At 38.5% G+C, this 13,800-nt stretch overlaps 1 long non-coding RNA gene across 2 annotated transcripts; it reads right to left on the bottom strand.

Annotated features, from left to right (window-relative positions):
• Positions 1-245: 245 nt before the first annotated feature.
• Positions 246-12,378, bottom strand: LOC138882286 (uncharacterized). 2 transcript variants are annotated; one of them, XR_011403764.1, is made up of 3 exons: positions 12,049-12,373; positions 11,905-11,965; positions 246-825 (listed from the first exon to the last, which is right to left on the bottom strand). It is a non-coding gene; the product is annotated as an uncharacterized lncRNA (long non-coding RNA). The 2 variants fall into 2 exon arrangements; XR_011403763.1 differs by having other exon boundaries at positions 11,905-12,378.
• Between the last annotated feature and the right edge of the window lie 1,422 nt (positions 12,379-13,800).

The following is a 13,800-nucleotide window of genomic DNA, read 5'->3' on the forward strand; positions in this document are numbered from 1 at the left end:
GAGGTGGAGGACCTCTTGATCTGGTATGATATGCTGATGATGCCAGTATGCATGAACCAACCTTAGGGGATGGGAATAAGCAAATAAAGAAAAAGAAAAAACAAAAGGTAAACAAGTCAGTGAGGAGTATTAAAAGGTTATCTGCAGTATTTAAACACATATTGCAGAATTATAAATTCGTGTCCTGATTTGGGGACCTCATTGTGCCCGATGTAGGCCTAAATGACATATAGATTTGGAGAAAATTGATGCCAATAACTGCGTCATTTCATTAATATGATAAATAAACCGAATCTCTACTAAAATGACAATAATAATAAAGAGTCACTAATGACGCATGCCTTATTACAACCAAAACCTAAAACGAGTCTAGAAAGTAAGTAAAATATAATTTCTAATCTATTTGGTCCCAGAAGGACCTTCTCCATACTTGGTCTTCTGTCATGACCCTATACTCGGACCCGATCGTGATGGCGCCTCTCGTGAAGACAAGGCCAGTCGAAACATTCCCATTTCAGTTTAAGTAGTTAAACAATAAGAATTAAGTCTAAAACGTAATAAATAATCCAAAAGTAAGCAGTGAACATTACAATTTGCGAAAATAAAACCCAACAAAGCCCGATACCGGTGTCACTAGTCATGGGCATCTATCAATGTACTACAAGTCTGAAATGTCTACTAACCTATTACAGAATCACTGACAGAGGAAGAAATGAGATAAAGGGGGAGAAACACGGGACTGTGAATGCCAAGCAGCTACCTCGTGAACTCCGAAATCTGTCGGGAGCTCTCAACCCTCGCAAGCAGGATTAGCAGCGCCTGAATCTGCACACGGGGTGCAGGGAGTAAAGTGAGTATTCCAACTCAGTGAGTAATAATCATAAATAAAGACTGAAAGCAAGAAATCACGTAAGGCACATTATATGCTATACAGAAGCAGTAAAAGCCAATAAAAAAAGTGAAGCAGTGATAATGTGTAAAGTCATTTTAGTTCAGTTCAAACTTCATGAAACGCCTTTTTAACAATTAAGCAGGTAAATGACAGACAAATAAGACAGATAAGCACATAAAGGATTGCCCATCGGGCAGAATGTCAACAATACCTGCCCCTCGGGCTATATCTCACATCACAATGGGTACCAGCACTCACTGGGGGTGTGTAGACTCTTGGAGGGGCCCCTTACGGCCCAAACACAATATCAAGCCATCTCGTGGCATCATCACTAGGCTCTCGGCCTCATATCAACAAGCCACCTCGTGGCGTACAAATCTCAGGCCCTCGGCCTCATAATCACAACTAGTGTTTCCTCACAACATAAGCCCTCGACCTTACTCAGTCAGAATCTCACAAGTCACTCGGGTAATAGTAAAACATGATGCTCAGCCCAAAATATCATTTAAAATATTATTTTAAGTGTTAAAGCAGAGTAGACATGGCTGAGTTATGAAAACAGTAGAATATAGCATGACTGAGTACAAGTATAAAGTCAAAATAGTGAGGAAATATCAGTAAAAATTCCCTAAGGGTTCAAATAGTTGGCACAAGGCCAAAATATGGCATTCAACCCAAAACATAATGGTAGCAAATAGTTTTTAACCAAATACGCAGTAAAATAGTCACTCGGGACGGACTAAGTCACAATCCCCAACAGTGCACGACCTCACGCTCGTCATCTAGCATGTGTGTCACCTCAATATAGAACAACGATGTGCAAATCCAGGGTTTCATACCCTTAAAACATCATTTACAATCATTACTCACCTCGATCCAGTCCAAACTCTAGCATGCGATGCCTTTGCCCTCACGAATCGACCTTCGAATGCTCCAAATCTAGCCACAATCAACACATAACCATTAAAATATGCAAGGGAACAAAGCCCACTCGAATATATCCAATCTACATCAAAAATTCCGAAATTGCTCTAACCCGGCCCCCCAGGCCTATTTCATAGAATCCGACAAAATTAACATCAATAGAATCCTAGTCCTCCCACGAGTCTATACATATCAAGAACATCAAAATCAGACCTCGAATGGCCTCTCAAATCCCCACTCAATGGTCTCTTAATCTCAAGCCCTAATCCCTCAATTTTCTTCCTTAATTTTCACTAATACCATGATTAAACAATGAAAAAATAATCATAAACATGAGTAATAAAGCTCAGGGAACTTACCCAACTGATTCTCTTCGATTTTTCCTTGAATTCACTGCCCTAGCTTGCTTCCCGTCTTCAAAAATGGAGCACTTAGCAAAAATTCGCGAAGGAACATTATATGCTTTCTGACCCAGGAATTTTCGCATCTGCGGTCCATTTCTTGCTTCTGCGGTATCGCTTTTGCGACCAAATCCACCGCATCTACGGTTTTCATTAAATAGCTAATTACCGCATCTGGGGTTAAAAACTCGCACCTGCGCTACCGCAGGTGCGCCCACGCCACCGCTTATGCGGTTCCTGAAGGACTTCTACTTGGCCGCATATGCGGTTACCTTCCGCTTCTGCGATCATCGCACCTGCGGCCTCCCAACCGCAGGTGCGATTATGACAAAAACCAAATGCTTCAGCTGTAAAAACTCAATTCCAATTCTTCCGTCACCCATCTGGAATCAACCCGAGGCCCCCGGAACCTCAATCAAAAGCACAAACAAGTCACATACTACCATTCAAACTTGTACCAATCTTCAAAACACCTCAAACAACATCGAACCACCCAAAATACATTGGATTCAAGCCGAAGCTTCTAAAATCTTCCGAATTACGTTTTTGATCAAAAAGTATACCAAACCACGTCCGAATGACCTGAAATTTTGCACACCCATCCCAAATGTCACAACAAAACTAATACAACTTTCGGAATTCCATTCCGACCCCTATATCAAAATCTAACTTATCAACCGGAAAATGCCAAAATCTCAATTTCGTCAATTCAAGCCTAAATCTTCCTCGGACCTCCAAAATGCATTCTGATCACGCTCCTAAGTCCCAAATCACCTAAAGGAGCTAACCGAATCATAAAAATTCCGATCCGGAATCATATATCAACAAGTCAAATATTGGTTAACCCTTTCAAATTTCAAGCTTCGAACTGAGAACTGTTCTTCCAAATTCACTCTGATTACCCTAAAAACCAAAACCGACAATTTACATAAGTCATAATACATCACACGGGGCAAGTCATGCCCGAGAACTGGCGAGCAAGGTGCAAAAGCTCAAAACGACCGGTCGGATCGTTACATCATCCCCTACTTAAACATATGTTCGTCCTCGAACGTTCCAATAGTTGTTCCAAAAGCCAACCAATCGCTGAATAACCCTTACGTGATCCTACGTCACCCTATCTCATATAGGTCTGATAACACAATGTTACTGAGGTTTCACAATCCAACCTAGTCCATAAACCTTAGAACCACATTTCCACTTCCGAAATCATCCACAAGATCAGAATCTCAGATCTATACTCTAAATAAGCCCGAACAAGCTGTAATAACCCATACCTGTAGCCTCAGGTGCAATTACATGATATAACACATAACTCCAACACGTGTAGCGATAACTTCTAATCACAGTAGTTGCACACAACAACCGAATGCCGATAGAAAACCTCTTATTGACTAAAGTCTCATTCCAACACTTTCATATACTGCCAATGATAAATGAACACGCAGTAAGCCGTAGCTATTTCTCAGATCAACCATTCATGAAGCCACTTCTCCTTTAGCAAAGACCATAGCAAATTTCTGAGCCAAACCTCGATATTATCCTTCCAACATACTGAAATTGAATCTGTTTGCATTCATTAAAGATCCTGACGACCTCATCTAGTCCAACACAACTACTCTGGTGACATGACACCTCAATACAGTCTAAAGCCACAACTTGCGCAATCCGCGCACCAATAAGCAACAATCCGAACATACTCAAATCATGAAAATGACTCAAATGAAAGAGATGTACCGCAAGATCACCAGTACCACCACACACAATGCTGAGAACCCGTCACACATAATAGAAACAGAATGCACAAATTTAACCCACAGGATCATATCTCCCCATAGCTTCGCTCCAATGCGCGGCCTCATCCAAACACTGGTCCACATGAAACACCTCAAGTCACTATGCTCAAAATCGACAAACATGTACAATATGATGTCTAAAACCAAAAAAAATCATCATAGCCACCGTGAAGCAATAGACATAACATACACAAACCCGAAAGGACACAATCGATGTGCCATCTACCGAGCAATATCCAATACTCTTCCCGCTCAATTTCCACTATGAAACCCCAATGGAACCGCACCATGAGTGCCTATAACCAACAAATCATAACGCCTCACAACACAAAAAAGGTAACTCATAGATCTCCCCAGATTACTAATAAGCTCAATACCAATCGAATCAACACATCCCTCAACAATACAACTCGAAGCCAACCAGGCCGACTCAAGTTAGAACACACATCCACATTGGCCTGCCAACGAACCCTTTATCAAGGAAACCCTGAAGTTGCTCCTTCAACTCCTTTAACTCTGCTGATGCCATACGATACGGGGTCCAACACCAAATCAATGCCGAAATCAACAACCCTGTATGGTGACATGCCCGGCAGCAAGAAACACATCCGGAAAAGTCCCTCATCACTAGAACTAAATCAATAATAGGAATCTCTGCACTGACATCCCTCACGAAGGCCAAATAAGAAAGACAATCCTTCTTCATCCATCCGCTGGGTTTTCGAAATATAAAACCACCCTACTAGAACATAATCCGTCGAACCTCGTCACTCAATCCGTGGCATTCACGGCATAGCCAACATTGCTGCCTTAGCGCAATAGTCCAGAATAACACGACACGTAGACAACCAGTCTATACCCAGTATTACATCAAAATCTAACATACCAAGCAGCAAAAGATCCACTCGGGTCTCCAAACTCCGATAGTCACTATACAATGTCGATACACCCGACCCACAACCATAACATAACCTGAATATGGGAACTCCCAGTCTCCAACTCCATATATCACACAAACCTCTATATCCGATCCCAATTCCGCCGTCCGAATATGCAACACACCTCTAATACCCAATCTTACCACGAGAGGCTCTCTCATAATTCTTCTGTGCTACCAAGCAAACTCGAATATCAGCAGTCGATCCAACAAGAGAGTGTCGCAATACTACTGAAGTACCATCAACTTAATCACATTGCCTCGTTTCTCTTTTTTTTTGTAACATATACCCTCGTCAAATCACCCCGATTAGCAATACCTTTTCTTTAATCATCTGAAACTGCCCGTACTGCCCCAGAATTTGTGACCTCCCTTTCAGAACTGAACTGTAACCTTACACATGCAAATCTAAATCCTCCACAACATACCGCATATGCCATACCATCCTGGGATAACATGATAACTTCATATCCCTTTCGAGCCACAAGCAACTATGTACTCAACCAACCAAGAACTTTTCATTGAGCCCATCTAGAAGGAAATCACTATACATCCCATGCTTATCATGCCATTCAAAAATATACACCTCCAATCCGTGGTAGAAATCATCAAGAACTCTCTGAGTTCCCTTTTGCACAAAACCAAATCTGTCAGGACTGAATCCTTTCAACTCAACCAAGCTACGCAGACCACTACAACCCCAGGGCATTGCCGCGAAACACATGTAGAAACTCATTACCTCGTAAGCACCCAAGGAACTAATCATATCCTTACCATACCGATCCGGCCTACTACCAAGCTATCACATATATCCAAGTTCCTTCTGATTTACCTTCAACTTGATACTTCTTCTTGCTATAACCCACAATTCTTCAACCCAGACTCACCACACGAGACCCAAGCATAAAACCACACCGTCTAAGACTCATACGCCGTTGATTACTCTCTTAAATATTCCCGAAAGCACCACATTCAAAATACTTTATTCTGAAGAGACTTCCTGTGAATCTAAACCCGTTACCTTCACCTTCCTGATACTGATGTATAGAATCCCATAATTGATATAGAAATGCCTCAAGTTTTGACACTCTCTATTGCAAACCTCAGTTTCTAGACAAAAGTACAACTTGAAGACCTCCAATTATTACATGTAAAAATCTTGAACACATTAGAACCATTCCCGAGAGTCATTCACTCTACTTAGACCATAATTGGCTCGATCAAAAGAACCGACCAATCTGTGCCTCATTAGCACTTCTGACATCGCAGAATGTAACCTTACCTTAATGAAACCAAGCCACTTCCTTTTTTCTATGCACCGCACACCCCTTACCGATAACTACTCAAGACACTCCGTGATTCTCATACACCTATGAAGCATAATATAACCTTTATCAAAATTTTCCTTTACTCGAGATATCCTCGGTCTCGGTCTCCATAAGCCATAACTGATTCACCAGCACGCCTCAAACTGGAACCAACATAGCACATAACCGTGCAATCAACTAATCAATAGCAGACTCCCCCACTTGGCTCGAAGCCATAGATCAAAACACACACAATAACTCATAATACATATACTTTATTACTGCCATAATACCATAGCGAGATTAAACTCGATCCTTTATAAGCTTGTGAAACACAGACCATCTGGTACTTTAAATCTTCTGCAAATCTCGCATTCACTCTCATAACAGTTAAACCCACTCCCTTAAGCAACCCAAATCTAAATTTCAACACATATTTCTCACTTGTAATTGAGATCTTCTAACAGACAACATAAGGATCACATGACTTTAGAACAATTCGCAGGAGATAACCCACATGCGTCGCCTCAAACTAATATTTTTGTATACCTTCTACCGTCATAAATATTATGCAGTCGCTTAATCTTCCTGAGCCTGAACTCATACCGCAACATGAAATTTACTTCACTCCCAACTAGGACACATGAAAAGATTCTTCACACCCCCATAACTATGCATCGATGGCTTGTGATTCCCTGATCGAGGGACGAGGTGTGACCTCTGTGTGTTGATATCGGCTAGTCTGGAGGACTTGAGGCCGGATTTTTACCTATAGCTTAAGCCCTGAGTTGTTGATTGCGTGAGCGCGTGTCTCTGGATCTATATATTCTGTTGTGTCCCTATTGAGGGAAGTAATAATTAGTTAGCTACGTGATGAGTGTGATGTGACTGCGAGATGTATTCCTATGATTTGGAAGCGACAAGAAGGGTCTACTGGAGAATAGAGGAACTATTAGGTGCTTGATTTCCATCTTGATTTGAGGTATAGTCTCGAAAACTTTATTTCTATGGTAGCTAGATGTTACCCAAGGTAACTCGAACAGGATCTCCAGAGCAAAGCAAAGCAAATCAAGCAGGCAAAGGCATGAACCAACCTTCCGTGCAAAACTCACAATTATTTTTTGGATGCAGGCACAATGAACATGATAGGAGCATTTGCAAGTATACACATACCAAAATCCCTATCTTCATAATGGCAAGGCTGTCAAACGCAAATATGTCTCCAGATAAGGAAATACTCTTTCACTACTTATTATCTATTCACCGCATGAGGCTAAACCCTGCCTCCTCAATTGCATAGGGGCTAACACTGTCTTCCATTGCATGAGACTAAGCATTGTCTCCTCTTCTTGCATGAGGCTAAGCTCTTCCTCCCTAATTGCATAAGGCTAAGCTCTGTCTTTCCTTACATGAGACTAAGCATTGTCTCCTCTTTTTGCATGAGGCTAAGCCCTGCCTCCCTAATTGCATAAGGCTCAGCACTGCCTTCCATTTTTCATGAGGCTAAGCATTGCCTCCCCAATTGCATAAGGCTAAACACTGTCTTCCCTTGCATCGAGACTAAGCATTGTCTCCCCATTTTGCATGAGGCTAAGCCATGCCTCCTCAATTACATAAGGCTAAGCACTGCCTTCCATTTTGCATGAGGCTAAGACATGCTTCCTCAATTGCATAAGGCTAAGCACTGCCTTCCATTGCATGATACTAAGCATTGTCTCCTCTTATTGCATGAGGCTAAGCCCTGCCTCCCTAATTGCATAAGGCTAAGCATTGTCTTCCCTTGCATCGAGGCTAAGCATTGTCTCCCCATTTTGCATGAGGCTAAGCCCTGCCTCATCAATTGCATAAGACTAAGCTCTACCTTTCCTTGCATGAGACTAAGCATCGTCTCCCATTTTGCATGAGGCTAAGCATTGCCTCCCCAATTGCATAAGGCTAAGCTTTGTCTTTCCTTGCACGAGACTAAGCATTGTCCCTCCTTGCATAACTACAAATGTTGTCTGTTCAAAACCTTACACTATTCTCTTCTCTCGGGGCTAAGCTCTGCCACCCTCTCCCTCCCGACCTTACATAGGACTAGCTCTGTATTGTTTCATCTCAAGCATCATGTTTTTGCATCTCATGGGCTGAAGTATAGCCAAATTTTCCAAAGGCGTCATAGTCCGAAGGTATCATCCTCATAGCCGGAAGACACCATGTCATAGCCTGAGGATCCATCAATGTTGCACATCATTATTCAAAGGCATCATAGTTCAGAGGTACCATTCTCATGGCCCGAGAACATCATTTCATGGCCTATGAATCCCTTATCTCATGATTCATGGCCCAGCGTCATGGTCTAAGGACATAATCCTCACCGTCCGAAGACAATCTTCATGGTCCAAAGGGAATTTGCATCATATTTAAATTCCCGCAATAGCCTATATATATATATATATATATATATATATATATATCGTATTTTAAGTTTTTGCAGGTAATCCAGGAAATAACCATTCTTCAAACAGGAGCAACCTTCGCTCCGATTTCCGCTCACATCATTCACACCCTGCCGTTATTTTAAACATAACCGGCTCCCACCAATTACTCGCTTTTACTCTATGACCATTCAGATATCTGCCCTGTGATACATCTATAACATCTCAAATTCACATTCGTGACTTCGCATAAATTCATCTGATACTATCCTACTCAACAGAATCCTTTCCGAAACACATGACTATTCCTATAATAATTCCATCGGTTTCATTCACTGTTGGGTCCAGAACTACACATGGTCTGATTCTTATAAAACCGTGGATATGTAGGTAGCTCAGAGACCAGGATACAGCGTATATTTTTCAAAACACCCCATTCGATCAAAATTGGTCTTCATTTCTTTACCCGACAACTCTTTCATCCTTCCCGGATAAAGAGGGGTAGCTGTTGATACCCAACTCTCTCATATTTTCCAAATATGTATGTACGTATGTATATATATATATATATATATATATATATATATATACATACTTTCAAAATAGTGCACATGCATCATCATTTGATTTACAAGCATGCACAAGTATTTGTCATAATTTTTAAAAGCTTTAAATCAATTTATTTCTGTATTTTATCATATAAATATACAATAATTATCCTTCATATTAGTTTAATGATAATTTAATCATCTAAATTTATCATTTATACCAACATAATGTTTAAATATTTTTCAATGCATTTTAATAATTAGATTTGCATTTTTAAGGCTAAATTGCACATTTTGCGATAATAGCTCATATGTACTTATGATTATATTATTTATGCAAAAAATAACCTTTTATATTTTATTGTGTTACATAATTATTTTAAATCATTTTTATGCACAAATAATATTTTTTTACTTTTTTATTATGTTTATAAATTATTTATTTATTAAAATTAGGTATTTAAAATCTGACCCTAATTCTACAATTAATTTCGAACCTAAGCTACCCAAACGTAACCCAATTACCCAAGCTCAATACATCTAGCCCAATACCCTTACCCACTCAATTAAATCCGACCCAGTCCCGCTCAAATTTTTTATCAACGACTCATAAACGACCCCTCACTTTCCATATATCCCCTTCTCCCAAATCCTAACCCCATTTTCCTAAACCCGCCGCCCTCTACTCTCCTCCTCTAATGAACCCTAAGCTCGTCGCCTCTCCAAAATCCCCCTAATCCCGTTCCCAATGGGATTTTCCTCCCATTTACTTACCTTTTCAGCATATTTTCTTTTATTTGGTGATTCTTTATAGAATAACTTAGTACTTGCCTAAACATGGTAAGTACCCCACTCTGATTCTGTCCTAATCGATCTTCACCTTTTGAATCTGGATGATATTAAGTCCACACATGTTATTTTGTACCGTGTGAGCCATATTTGCTCGTATCTCACTGATTTGTACTTAACCCTAAGGTTAGGGTTTTCAGATCCTCTTTTGATTCGAACCAAAACTGGTTCAAGCCTGGATTTTGAGTATTATCTCATCATTATTCACCTTATTATGTGAGAATCTGCTTATTTTTGTCGATTTCTTTTACTTACTCTAAATTAGTATTTCGGATTTTTTTAATCGAACCAAATCTGGTTCGACTCTGTGTTTCTTTTGAATAATTTCATGTCTATGTTCATTTTATGTAATATGTGATTTTTTGCTTGTATTTGTCACACTTCCATTTTACCCGAAGGGGATATAAGGGAGTTTTTCCAATTTAAGTGACATTATTCGATATGGGATTATCTAATTCATTTAAGAGTCTCCAATTGGAATATTTATGGTGTCCCAAGTCACCGGTTTATTTTAAAATCCCAAATCGAGGAAATTTGACTATGTTTTAAAGTCTGCGAACACAGAAGACCGGGTAAGGAATTCTGTTAACCTGGGAGAAGGTGTTAGACATTCCTAGGTTCTGTGGTTTTAGCACAGTCGCTCAACTATTATTAATTGGCCTAATTATCTGATTAATTACATGTTTTAAACCTATTGTGCATTTTAACTTTATAACCGCCTTTACTTATTGAACCGCCGTTTTTAGGATTTGTGAAATTTATTTGAACGAATCGCGATTGCGCGCACTCGTCTGTTTTTGTACACATTGCGAATCGCGTCACATGAAATGCACTCACGGTTTACAACATGTTTATTTTATTATTGTTCGAAGTTGTGATCGGGTCACATGAAATGCACACCCGAATTGGAGATTGTGTATCACGACTATGCCACGAGAACCATACCCATAACCATGATAATTTAATATTAATCACGCCTAAAGCCACTAGCGCATTTAAATTATGTTCTTAATCTTTGAGATTATTGCCGGGTCATGAATTTACGGAGATAGAGTTGTTAATAAGGACAGTGACTACTTGTTGATAGGAATGATAATTTGCCCATCAGGGAGATAATAATTGTAATAATTTTTGTTAAGATGAGATAGAAGAGGCACGATACTATTGCAACAACTAATATATATACAATAACACACAGGAAACATGAAAGAGAAAATGAGGAACGTTGTTTTGGCAGAATAGTACTGGAGAGAAAAAAAACAGAGTAATAGAAGGTTGGTTAATGTAAGTGGAACAGATAATGGGGTGGTTTGTTACTATGTTTGTTATCATAAATATAAAAATAAAAAAAAAGGAAGAGAATAATATTTTAGAGTTGTTGCTTCTTGTTCTTCAATCTTGAACCATTTGCTCCTGATTCCTTCTGTACTATTTCAAATGTAAACACATGAACCATTTTGGAAGCTCTTATTTTCTTCAATGGCTATGGACATTAGTCATTACCATTATCTTCTCCTTCAGTATATGTGATTCTTGGGTTCAACTTATTATCTTTGGTTTTCCACTTATTTTCATTAGTTTGCTCGCGCCATGGGATATTAAGAAAGGAGAGGATGAAGGAATGTGTTTGTAACAGATTTTGTAGTAGTAAGGTATATTCAGAGTCATATAAATTACATGGCTGAAGAGTACTAAATTCCAACAACTAATTTCTCAACACACAAAAAAATAAAATAACACAAGCGACATAACAGAACCGTAAATCAACACCTTGCCAGAAATTTAACAATTTTTTATTTTTTCAGTAACAAGTACAGATTTAGGAATATGTACCTAGTGCCTGAGTCAGAAGTTGAAATGGCCAAAAATCGAGCAGGAATAAAGACGACAAAACCTAGCAAAAGAAGCCACAGGTTCAACAATCAACCAACAATTTTGGAGTCTAAACACTCTTAAAATCCCAGAAAACAAACAAACCAATCAATTGAAATCCTTTTTCTTTCGAAATTTCCAGATCCGAGAGTTTTATTTTTAGGCGGCAGAGTTCTTCATTTGTTTTGTATCAGTCTCCGTTGTAAGAACGATGGTGTGCGGTTTTGATAACGAAACAATGACTGAATGTGTGTAAGGGTGTGAATTAGATGAGAGAATGAGAAAAATCAATGAGAGTGGGAATGGAGAAGAAGGCCTCGACGCTGGGTATAGGAAAGGGGGTCTGATTTTTAGGTCTCTCCTTGTTGAAGAAGATGAAAACGGCGCCCTAGGATTCTAAGGGGGAAGGGTTTTGTCCATTATTTTTTTAACAGCTTGTTTGGATGGTCGTTACTTATTGTATCGTATCGTATTGTTACTTTAAATACGATATTTGTTTTGATTGTTATGTAAATTTTATTGTATTGTATCGTTAAATTCGTCGTTACGTAATGACGAAATGTGTCACTTTATATAATGACTGATTTGGTGTGGTTGCGTCGTTATCTTGTCTTTATCTCTCTATCTCACCCTTAACTATTATTAAATTATTTTATTTTATCATTTACCCTACCTTTTTATATATTAAATTTACCCCGTATCATAATTTATTTTTATAACATTACAAATTTATTCTTCATATTGCTAGTGCATGATATCATGAAACAATGGCAAACGATACAATCTATCCAAACATTGTATTCATCAAACGATACAGTACAATACAATACGATACGATACATTATGAAACGATGTGTAACAACCATCCAATTGGTTTTTCTCAAGAGTGGGGGTCCGATTTTTTTGTGTTAAAGATCAAAGAGTCCCTTCTCTAGGGTTAGGTTTTTATGAAGATAGAGTTTGGGCCATGAGGGTATTGGTATGGTATTGGTCCAATCGAAGTTGGCCCAGTCTGATTTTAATTTAAAAAAACCAAGCCCCTTTTCCTTTTCTTATTTTTCTTCCTTCTTCTTTGATTATAAAATCCTAAATCAATCTAATTTGTAAAAATTAAAATTATTTATCTACTAAAATAACTAATTAACTTAAAACTAAATAAAAATACTAATTTCTAAAGACTAAAAGCTAAATATGTAAAAATGATCATTTTTTGTGATTTTTCTTAATAATGCAATTAACTCAATGTATAATTCCTAAATTCAATGAATATTTTAGATATTTTTGGTATTTTCCTATAATTTTAAAATACTAAACATGCAACTAAAATGCAAACAACCATTAGCAAGAAATTCCTAAAATTCTATAAAAAAAAAAGTTAAAATAATTAAAACAAATGTATTTTTTGTGGATTTATAGGAATATTTTTTTTCATCGAGCAAAAATTGCGTGCTCACAGTATATTCTGCTGATCTTGTGTATTTTTACCTAAAATTAGGGTTTAAACTTCTTTCCTTACTGATTTAAGTGCTTGTCCTTTTAGTGTCTGAATCAATTATTTTTCATGTTTATGTTTTAGTTTCTGCACTATTTAAACCCCTCCCCACTCCCCTTTGATGAGGTTTTTAAGTTTGAAGTTCGAAAATCTTTCACTACTATAACAATAGCTATATGCTCCTACTCTTTTGAATAATCCTGTTCCGTGTCTTGATTCTTGGCCGGCTGAAAGCCAAGGCCAGAAATCTCCAAACTCTTGCTTCTGTTTGGTAATATTCACTATATTGTTGGATCCTTTTCTTCTCTGTTTCATCTCAACTGGTGAGTTATTAGACCTTTTTGCCGTTTCATTCTGATTATCTG

The sequence above is a fragment of the Nicotiana sylvestris genome, chromosome 11, assembly GCF_000393655.2.
Source record: "Nicotiana sylvestris chromosome 11, ASM39365v2, whole genome shotgun sequence".
In the NCBI taxonomy this organism is placed as follows: Eukaryota; Viridiplantae; Streptophyta; class Magnoliopsida; order Solanales; family Solanaceae; genus Nicotiana; species Nicotiana sylvestris.